The 10,151-nt window shown below is 42.2% G+C and overlaps 1 non-coding gene across 1 annotated transcript; it reads right to left on the bottom strand.

Moving 5' to 3' along the window:
• Positions 1-6,237: 6,237 nt before the first annotated feature.
• On the bottom strand, positions 6,238-6,344 carry LOC118491736. Its single transcript, XR_004892181.1, has one exon. It is a non-coding gene; the product is annotated as a small nucleolar RNA R71 (small nucleolar RNA).
• Positions 6,345-10,151: the final 3,807 nt, after the last annotated feature.

Raw genomic sequence — 10,151 nt, 5'->3', positions numbered from 1 at the left:
CAGGACGCAGCCAAGACCCAATTTAGATGCATCGCAATAAACGACGAAATCATCATTACCCTCGGGCAAAGTTAGGACAAGCGCGTCGCAAAGTTTTTGTTTCAAAGTCAGAAACGCTTCCTCTTGCTTGAATCCCCAATCAAAGGGTTTGTTCTTCTGAGTTAGAGCAGTTAGAGGAACTGCAATCTTTGAGAAGTTTTCAATGAAGCGGCAATAATAACCCGCAAGACCAAGAAAAGAACGAACTTCAGTAGGAGTAGTAGGCGTATTCCAATCCTTAATCGCACTGATCTTGGAGGGATCTACATGAATACCTTGTTCGTTGACAATATGTCCTAAGAATTGAACTTCTTTAAGCCAGAATTCACACTTGGAGAATTTGGCGAAAAGTTGCTCTTTCTTTAGGAGTTCCAAAGCAAGACGAAGATGTTGCTCATGATCAGCTCGCGTCTTCGAATATATCAAGATGTCATCAATGAAAACGATGATGAACTTATCCAAATAAGGTTTGCAGACCCTATTCATCAAGTCCATGAAAACAGCAGGAGCATTAGTCAAACCGAATGGCATGACTGTGAACTCATAATGCCCATAACGAGTGCGAATCGCTGTCTTGGGAATATCCTCTTCGTGCACACGGAGTTGATGATATCCAGATCGCAGATCAATCTTTGAAAAATAAAAAGCGCCTTGCAATTGATCAAGGAGATCATCAATGCGAGGTAGGGGATATCGATTCTTGATGGTAAGCTTGTTACGCTCACGATAATCGATGCACATCCTAAAAGATCCATCCTTCTTCTTGACAAAAAGAACGAGAGCACCCCAAGGTGAAAAGCTAGGACGGATAAAACCTTTGTCTGAGAGTTCCTGAAGCTGCTTAGACAACTCTTGCATCTCGGATAGTGCAAGACGATATGGAGCTCTGGCAATGGGATTTGCACCAGGTACGAGATTAATACGGAACTCGACTTGGCGTGTTGGGGGTAGACCAGGTAAATCTTTAGGGAATACCTCAGAATAATCCCGAACAACAGGAATATCTTGAATAGATTTACCTTTGCCCTTATCTGCTACGACATGTGCCAAAAATGCCACATAGTTCTTCCGCAGATACTTCTGAGCTTTAAAACAAGACATGAGTTTGAGACCACTAGCAGGTTTCTCACCACGAACCTGTAGGATCTCACCTGACGAAATCGGCATGCGAATGATCTTCTCAAAACAAACTATCTCTGCGTGATGCTTGGCTAACTAATCCATACCCACAATAACGTCGAAGCTTCCAAGTTGCATAGGCGTGAGGTCAATAGGAAAAAGATGGTTGCTAAGGTTCAACTGGCAGTTGCGGAGAACAGAATCAAGAACAATGGGTTCACCACTAGCCACTTCTACTGTCAATGGTTTACCTAGTTTCGTTCTAGACACGCGAAGCAATGGCTCAAAAGATAACGACACAAAACTCTTATCGGCACCTGAATCAAAAAGAACAGATGCTGGCTGATTATTAATAAAGAACGTACCGTTCACCACATTATCATCTGCTTGTGCCTCTTGTGCGTTCATGTTAAAGACTCGACCTCGAGCCTGAGCCTGATTCTGGTTTGCATTCTAGTTGGCCAGCCTTGGGCACCGGTTTCTGTAATGGGTCAGATCCCCACAGTTATAGCAAGCACCTGGTGGGTAGTGTGGTCGTGCAGCTTGACCCTGTTGCTGAGCAGGAGGCTGAGCAACTTGTTGAGCTGGGTTCGGAACTGCGTGATTTTGAGCAAACCGACAAACATCGGCAAGATGACCTGACTTCCCACAGTTAGTACAGAAACGGCACTGATGTTGCGGCTGATGGTGACTGTTGCATCTATTGCACAAAGGTGCATTCCCTGAATAGGGCTTCTTCGCTGGAGGCTGTGTGGGTTGGTTGGGAGCTGCCTGGTTAGCTTGGGCAGTGACAGCATAGTTTTGGGAAGCCTTGCGCTTCCTTGCTCTTTTCGATGAACCAAAATCCTTTCCATTTTTGTTTTGACCTTTCTTGCTATCTTCCTTGTCAGATGACTGTTTCTTGCCCTTGTCACCTTCCTGTGTAATTTATTCTTCTGAATCTGTGACTCAGTCAATGTCGCTGATAACTCGATCGCCTGACGGAGTGTGGTAGGGTTACTACCAGTAATGATGTCTTGTACCGAGTCAGGCAGGCCGTCGATGTACCTTTCGATAGCCTTGTCGAGTGGGGTAACCATAGTCGGGCAAAGCAGACTCAACTCCTCAAACCTATCAGTATATGCCCTGTGCTCGCCACTATCTTGCTTCAAAACATCAAACTCTTTCTCCAACGCTCGTTGTTCATGACGAGGACAAAACTCCCTCATCATAAGAGCTCTAAGTTCAGCCCATGTCTGTGCTAGAGCAACTTCTGCACCACGGTCTCTCATTACCCCATTCCACCATGTAAGAGCCCTCTTCTGAAACACGCTCGAAGAAACTCGACCTTGCGATTATCCGGACACTGAACGTGGCGAAAAGTATTCTCAATGCTCTCGAACCATTGAAGAAGCCCAGTTGCTCCCTCAGAACCACTAAACTTGAGTGGTTTACCCGAGTTAAAATTCTTGAAATTGCATGGAGCATTGTTGTTGTTGTTGGCTTGGTTCCATTGAGCAAAGAGATTTGGGAAATGAGCAGCCATCTGCTGTGCAATAATTTCTGCCAGCTCGGCAGTAGCTATCTGGTTTTCGCGTCGAGGAGGCATTCTAAAAGAGGAAAACATGAAAGGAAACGAGTGAGATGATTGGATGAAGAGGATGAAATGAAACAAAATCAACAAAAGCAAAGATGGTGGTTACGCATCGCAAAGCAAACAAGCGACACACAATGTCTAGTCAAAGTAAATGGGTCAAAAATAATGTATCGCGAAGACATGTTCGCCTATAAGTGAACACTCACCCCAAGAGTTCCCAGGTAAGAGTGATTGGTCCGATTATGTGGTTTTGTACGAACACTCTAGCCTTAGACAGAAAACTCAGGGTACAGGCATTCACTCTTCCAGTTCGCACGTGTTCACACTATTAAAACCTGATGTGTGTTTTGAAAGTTGTAAAATATGATGGAAAGTGTCTAGTTAGGATAAGATTACAATACATATAATCATCCACTTGAAACACCACTTGGTTAAACATGAAATATCTAGATATTTTTAGCAACAAGTTGTGCATATGGGTCCCAGATGGGGCGGCCCACATAAGGGGGGGGTCTTGTTTAGGGAAAAGTTTATAAGTGTTTCAAGTGTTAGAAATTTTAAGTGAAATGTTAGGAAACATGTATGTGTAAGTGTTTAAGTGTTAAGAAGGTGCTAAGTGACTATTACTAGACCATAATGATCCAAATAATACTAGATGGTCACTAAAAAAAGATCTGATATTGTTCAGATATTCGTTTCGAAGTGTTTCGGTTAGACGTTATTTGAACGCTAAGTTGTGTAACTTGTGTGAATTGATGTAGTTATTGGTTCGGATGGTACCCGAAGGTATCCACATATGAATTCTATGTTAAATTGCACCTTTACATGTTGTAAAAATATTAAATGGCTGATTTCTGCAGAATTTCTGCGGAAAAGTGTTGAAATTGTCACTTTTAGTGCTTTTCGGGTAGTTTTTAGTGATGTGTGTAAAATGCAACATATAAATTACATCAAATGAGGCATAAAACTAACCCTTTTTAAGTACTAAAGTTGGAAAAAGAGTGTTTTTGTCTTCCTTTTGTATTTTCAGGATTAAATAAGCTCAAATTCACAAAAGAAGCAAAAAGACAGCTAATTCTAACATAAATACAAGAAAAGGAACAAAAGTAGACTGCCCGAACCTTCAACGGCATCCTCCCAAGCAAAGAAGAGAAAACAGAAGCCTGAACACGCCCCGTGCTCAGCCAGCACGGGGCCGTGCCCAAGAAGCAGCAGAAAAGACAAACCTGTAGAAGCTTCTAGTGCCCACCACGGGGCCATGTCCAGTGAGCACGGGGGCGTGGCGAAAGTACAGCAGGCGCATTAATTGTAATTGCGAATTACAATTAATGAAGAGAGAGAGTGTCAGACGGGCACGGGGGCGTGTCCAGCGGACACGGGGCCGTGCCCAGCCTTCTGTTCAGCCTATAAATAGGAGTGCTTGGTTTCATTCCAACTCATCCCTTGGCACACCACCTCTCTCACACTTCATCCACCACCCACCACCACCATAACACCATCATCCACCACCCTCATCCATTGTCCATCGTAGAGTGTGTGAGTCGTCTCGGGATCCAAGATTGATCGTAAGAGTTCTTGACAATCAAGGCTATGTTTGCCTAAGTCTCTTACATCACTTGGTGAAGACAAGTGTTTAGTATAATACTTTTTATTTTTAATCTTTTGCACTTTTTATTTGGTTTTGTATTAATGACTTTAATAACTAGTTGCTTATGTTGAAGGTGATCTTTCCTTATCATTTGTCTGTGGTGTCTTGGCAGTATTTTACTGTCTATATAAAATAAAAGATTTTCACCATTCATATCTCCACGTTCTATGTGGAGGTATGTTGGCTACCTGGTCGGGGGTTAAGGGAACGGTTTGGTAAGGGTCTTGCCCTTGTTCAGCGTTTAGAGGTCCTGCAAGGGACCTGGGTCAAATTTAGTAGGATCTCCTTCAATGCCCATAGGTATTGGATGGCGGGGATCCAAACTCTTTGACCCCCTCATAAGTTAACTACTATTAATACTATAACCCGGCTATTTAGGACTGTATCCCTGCTGACTCAGACTACTTAGCCGAGGGTAACGTCACCGCCAAAAGCGGGGCCTACCACAATTTGCATTAATAACTTAATTCATTATCTTCCAATAATCCAACCCTTTAGGATTGTATCCTTGCTGACTCAAACTACTGGGTTGAGGGTAACGTCGCCTTCAAAAGAGGGGCCTACTACAATAACTAAGATAATCTCTTAAACAAGTGCAAAAGTGCGAAAATAATTAAAGGTTATACTAATACACGAGTCGGATCCAAGTGATTCATCTTGTCTATCTGTTTTTATTTTATTCTTATTTTTCAGCATTTAGTTAGTTTTTATTTTTCTAGTTTAAAAACCTTTTTTCTAACTTTTTGATTTGATTAGACGTTGAGGATAAACCGGTACTAAAAGCTCTTGTGTCCTTGGACGACCTCGGTATCTTACCAACACTATACTACGTCCACGATGGGTGCACTTGCCCATATGTGTGTTTAGTGTTAGTAAATATCGTGTTTTATAAATTTAAAACTTGGCTAAAAGTGTAAAGGGGCTTAAAATATATATTAAAAATATAACACACTTCACGCATATCAAGTTTTTGGCGCCGCTGCCGGGGACACAAGGATTTTAAGAAAGTTAGGAATCAACGGCCTAATCGTATTTTTATTTTTCTTTTAAATTTTTAGGATTTTTCATAATTTTTCAGCTTCTGCAGAGCTCAGCACGGGCCATGCCTGGTCGGACACGGGCCGTGCCCAGCATCGTTACTGGCAGTTTTTAGTTTTCCAAGTTACAGAAGACTGACCACGGGGCCGTGTCGGTGCAACACGGGGCCGTATCCAACTTCCAGTAACTGGGATCTGGAAAACAATCACTGTAACTCCGACCACGGGCGTGTTCGCTGAACACGGGGCCGTGGTGAACCTTCTGACCAGCCTTCTTTTCTGTTTTTATTGCAGGACTTGGAACCAGACGCCATCCTACATAGTGTATGAGCTCCAGTTCTAATAAGGACATAAAAGAACCTCTAGAAGAACCCGAACGATTTCTCAGAAAAAGATTAAAAGCTAAAAACCAAGAGAAAGTTTCGGGTGATCCACCTCCAATGGAGGACCAACGTGCCCTCATGGATTATCTACGACCCACCGTAGGTAACCTAGGCGCCGCTATCAATGCTCCGAATGTTGAAGCTAATAACTTCGAACTTCGGACGCATTTGATACAAATGCTCCAAAACTCCGCAACCTTCCATGGGCTTGCGGACGAGGATCCCCATCTACATATTACTAATTTCTTAGAAATATGTGATACCTTTCGGATCAATGGAGCATCAAACGACGCCATCCGCCTCCGAATGTTTCCTTTCTCACTAAAAGACCGAGCGAAAGCTTGGCTCAACGCTCTCCCAGCTGGATCGGTAAATACCTGGGATGAACTAGCCCAAAAATTTCTATATAAGTATTTCCCTCCCGCTAAAACGGCTAAATTAATGACTGAAATTAATACATATTCACAAGAGGACGGGGAATCCTTATATGAAACTTGGGAAAGGTTCAAGGAGTTATTACGCAAGTGTCCACATCATGGTCTTGCGATATGGCAACAAGTATCCACTTTCTATAATGGACTGTTGCCACACACAAGGCAGACACTTGATTCTTGCTCCGGGGGACTTTTAGGTAATCGACGCCCGCATGAAATATATAACTAAATTGAGGAAATTGCTCAAACCAATTTTCAATGGCACACCCCCCGAGGCAATAAATCTATTGCCCCGGGCGCCCATAAGGTCGATGAAAACACTTCTTTACAAGCCCAAATCGAGGCCCTTTCTTCAAAAATAAAAAAGTTAGAAATGACAAAAACAGTCTCGGTTATGGCTTGTGAAGGGTGTGGTGGGCCACATCAAAATTGGAGTTGTATGAAAGAAACAGACGATCAACAGGAATCGGTAAGCTACATTGATAATAGACCTAGGCCGTCGGGTCCTCCAAAGGGCACTTAGAACCAAGGATGGTGAAACCACCCAAACCTTGGTTGGAGAGAACCCGGCAATAGTAGTAACCAACAAACCCAACGAACAAACTTTCAACAACCAAGAAATGAGTCACAAAATTTCACTCAACAACAAAGTGGACGAGAAAGGCTTGAAGATATTGTATCTCGCCTCATCTCCGACACTGAAAAGAAAAACTCGGAAAGATTTCTACAATTAGAATCAAATTTTAGAAATCAACAAGCTAGTATTCAAAACATAGAAAAACAATTAAATCAAATAGCTCAAAATTTTGCCGAGAGACCACAAGGCGCATTACCTAGCAATACCGAAACAAACCCAAAAGCGCAAGTTCATCTCATCACGCTACGAAACCGCACCGTGGGGCTTGTAGAAGCGCCAACAGAAGAAACGGTACCCCCACCTCTGCAGGAGAAGAACTCCCCTCCGTCACCAGAGCCCTACCAAGGCTCCTCGAGTTCCGTACCCCGGTAGGTTAATTCGTCAAAAGATCAATGAGCAATTCGCGAAGTTCGAAAGTCTACTAAAGCAATTGCATGTCAATATTCCTTTTATTGATGTCCTAACCCAAATGCCCAAATACTCTAAGTTCATGAGGGACTTCCTCACTCATAAAAAGAAAATTGAAACTTTGCAATTAGTTAAATTAAGCGAAGAATGCTCTGCACTCGTACTCAATAAACTTCCCCAAAAGAAAATCGATCCCGGAAGCTTCCAGATTCCCTGCTCAATCGGGGAGTCCCCCGTTCGTAATGCACTAGCCGACCTTGGGGCTAGCATTAACCTCATGCCCTCATCAATGTTTAAAAGACTCGGCCTAGGAACAACGAGTCCTACAAAAATGAGCATACAACTTGCTGATAGATCCGTCAAATTCCCACAAGGTGTCATTGAAAATGTCTTGGTAAAGGTAAGCAAATTCGTCTACCCAGCCGACTTTGTCATACTCGATATGGAGGAAGACACCGAGGTCCCCCTCATACTAGGGAGACCATTTCTTGCCACCGCACAAGCGGTGGTAGATATGAATGACGGAACACTCACCTTGAGGTATGGGGATGATGAAGTAAAATTCGGAGTTGGGAAGAGAATAGAGGACGACGACCCGGTCAACTACATGAAGGTTATTGATTCGAGTTTGGATGCTGCTCTCCGACGGTGTAACATGGGACGCCAAGCATCCCACTCAGAAAATATATAACCTCACATTGGGTCAAGCCAAGGACCCTTATAAACGTAGCGCACCACGGAGGCATTCCGCGGAACTATCCTTAGTTTAGTTTAATCTCTTAGTTTTAATTTGCAGAAATAAAACACACTCATGGTGGTAAAGGATGAAAAAGGGAACGAGAAAAATGGCCCCATGCACAAAGAACGAAGCGACCCGACACAAATCTCCATTACAGAAGGCTCAACACGGGCCGTGCTCAACCAACACGGCCCCGTGCTGAGCCACCTGCAGAAAAACGCACAGTTCAGGTAACTGGAGACGGGCCGTGTTCACCAGACACGCCCCCGTGTCCAGGCTTCTGTCTCATTTCTTTAATTTTTGTTACTGGCACCTGAACACGGGGCCGTGTCCGGTCACCACGGGGTCGTGTCCAGACTGCCAGTAACATAAATCTTTGCTTTTTAACACCACATTACACATCCAATCAACCTAAAAATTTATTTTTGGGACACATTGAGGACAATATGTAATTTAAGTGTGGGGGGGGGGAAGCTAACACCTTGAAATTTTGCAAGTCCTAACAACAAGCCTTACACAAAACTCTATTGGAACCGCTAAACACCCCAATTTTTTTTTTCAAAAACTTTCATTTTTTTTTCTAAAGTTTAAGTTAGGAATCCTAAGATTAATAAGGTTATATTTTTATAAATTTTACAACCGAGAGCGTCGTGATAGCAAGAACCAACATAAGAAAATTATGAAACGGCATAACAAGTCTAGTTAAAATTTGATTATATATACTTGATCACATTAAAAAGCCATTCCCACAAAAGTGAGTTTTGAGCCTTTATTGAGCATACAAATTTACATCCTTAGACTAAATGCTCATTTTTCGTTTCTTGTGTGAATAGCCGCTTGGTTCTTACAACTCTAGAACTTGCCACGACGATTCATTCCCGGTCCTTACTAACTTAAACCCAAGTAAGTAAATGATGGAGGCATTAGGACTAACCATTTTTCTTTCTACACCATTATTTTTCATTTTTTTACCACCTACCCAAAATCCCCCTAGTTAACCCCTTTGAGCCTAAACCTTTCATTTCTTTGCCCTAAACCCTTTTTACCCACCAAAAACCCTTTTTTATTTTCACCCTTTATTTTAGTAACAAGCTCGGTTTTTTGCAAGCTCGTTCTTTTGTGTGACATCAAAAATAAATAAATAAATAAAAAAAATAAAAAAAATGATGAAGTCAAAAACAAACAAAGCAATGCAAACAAAAGCTTGCTTGGAGAAATACTTCAAAATAAAAAGTCACTAAAAACAAAGTGTTTTACGAAAACTGACGCTTTTTACGCTTTTCGCCCTTTTACTAACCACTAACCCAACCACCCACCTTTAGCCCAAGCCTAACCCTTCACCCAAAAAGTCCTCTTGATATTTACAAAGGTATAAAGTTAAAAAGGAGGAGGATTGATTGCTTGGCAAGCCTATGGTAGGCGTAAGTTCCATGCCGCTCTCGAGTGATTCACTAAAAAAATACACCTTCGGCCGAGTGTTGAGTGATTTCTCCCGTGAGGTATGTGAACTTGTATATAAATGAAATTTTAAAAAGGCATGTTATGCCCAAATAAGTAATTTATCTTATGAAACGTTCTAAATAAATCATAACGAATAGGATTGTAAATAAATAAAAATAAAACCCAAAAAGATCTTGAATTCCCGACACTCTATGACAAGCCAAAAACCTTCTCTTCTACCCATTCCATTTGGGAGTGTAAGCCACATTAAAAGAGTTTTGCTTGAGGACAAGCAAAAGTTCAAGTGTGGGGGTATTTGATGTGTGTAAAATGCAACATATAAATTACATCAAATGAGGCATAAAACTAACCCTTTTTAAGTACTAATGTTGGAAAAAGAGTGTTTTTGTCTTCCTTTTGTATTTTCAGGATTAAATGAGCTCAAATTCACAAAAGAAGCAAAAAGATAGCTAATTCTAACATAAATACAAGAAAAGGAACAAAAGTAGACTGCCCGAACCTTCAACGGCATCCTCCCAAGCAAAGAAGAGAAAACAGAAGCCAGAACACGCCCCGTGCTCAGCCAACACGGGGCCGTGCCCAAGAAGCAGCAGAAAAGACAAACCTGTAGAAGCTTCTATTGCCCACCACGGGGCCGTGTCCAGTGAGCACGGGGGCGTGGCGAAAGTAC

The sequence above is a fragment of the Helianthus annuus genome, chromosome 4 (assembly GCF_002127325.2).
Source record: "Helianthus annuus cultivar XRQ/B chromosome 4, HanXRQr2.0-SUNRISE, whole genome shotgun sequence".
Lineage (NCBI taxonomy): Eukaryota > Viridiplantae > Streptophyta > Magnoliopsida > Asterales > Asteraceae > Helianthus > Helianthus annuus.
The sequence above is the reverse complement of the archived record's forward strand: the minus strand, read 5'-3'. Positions and strand labels throughout refer to the sequence as shown.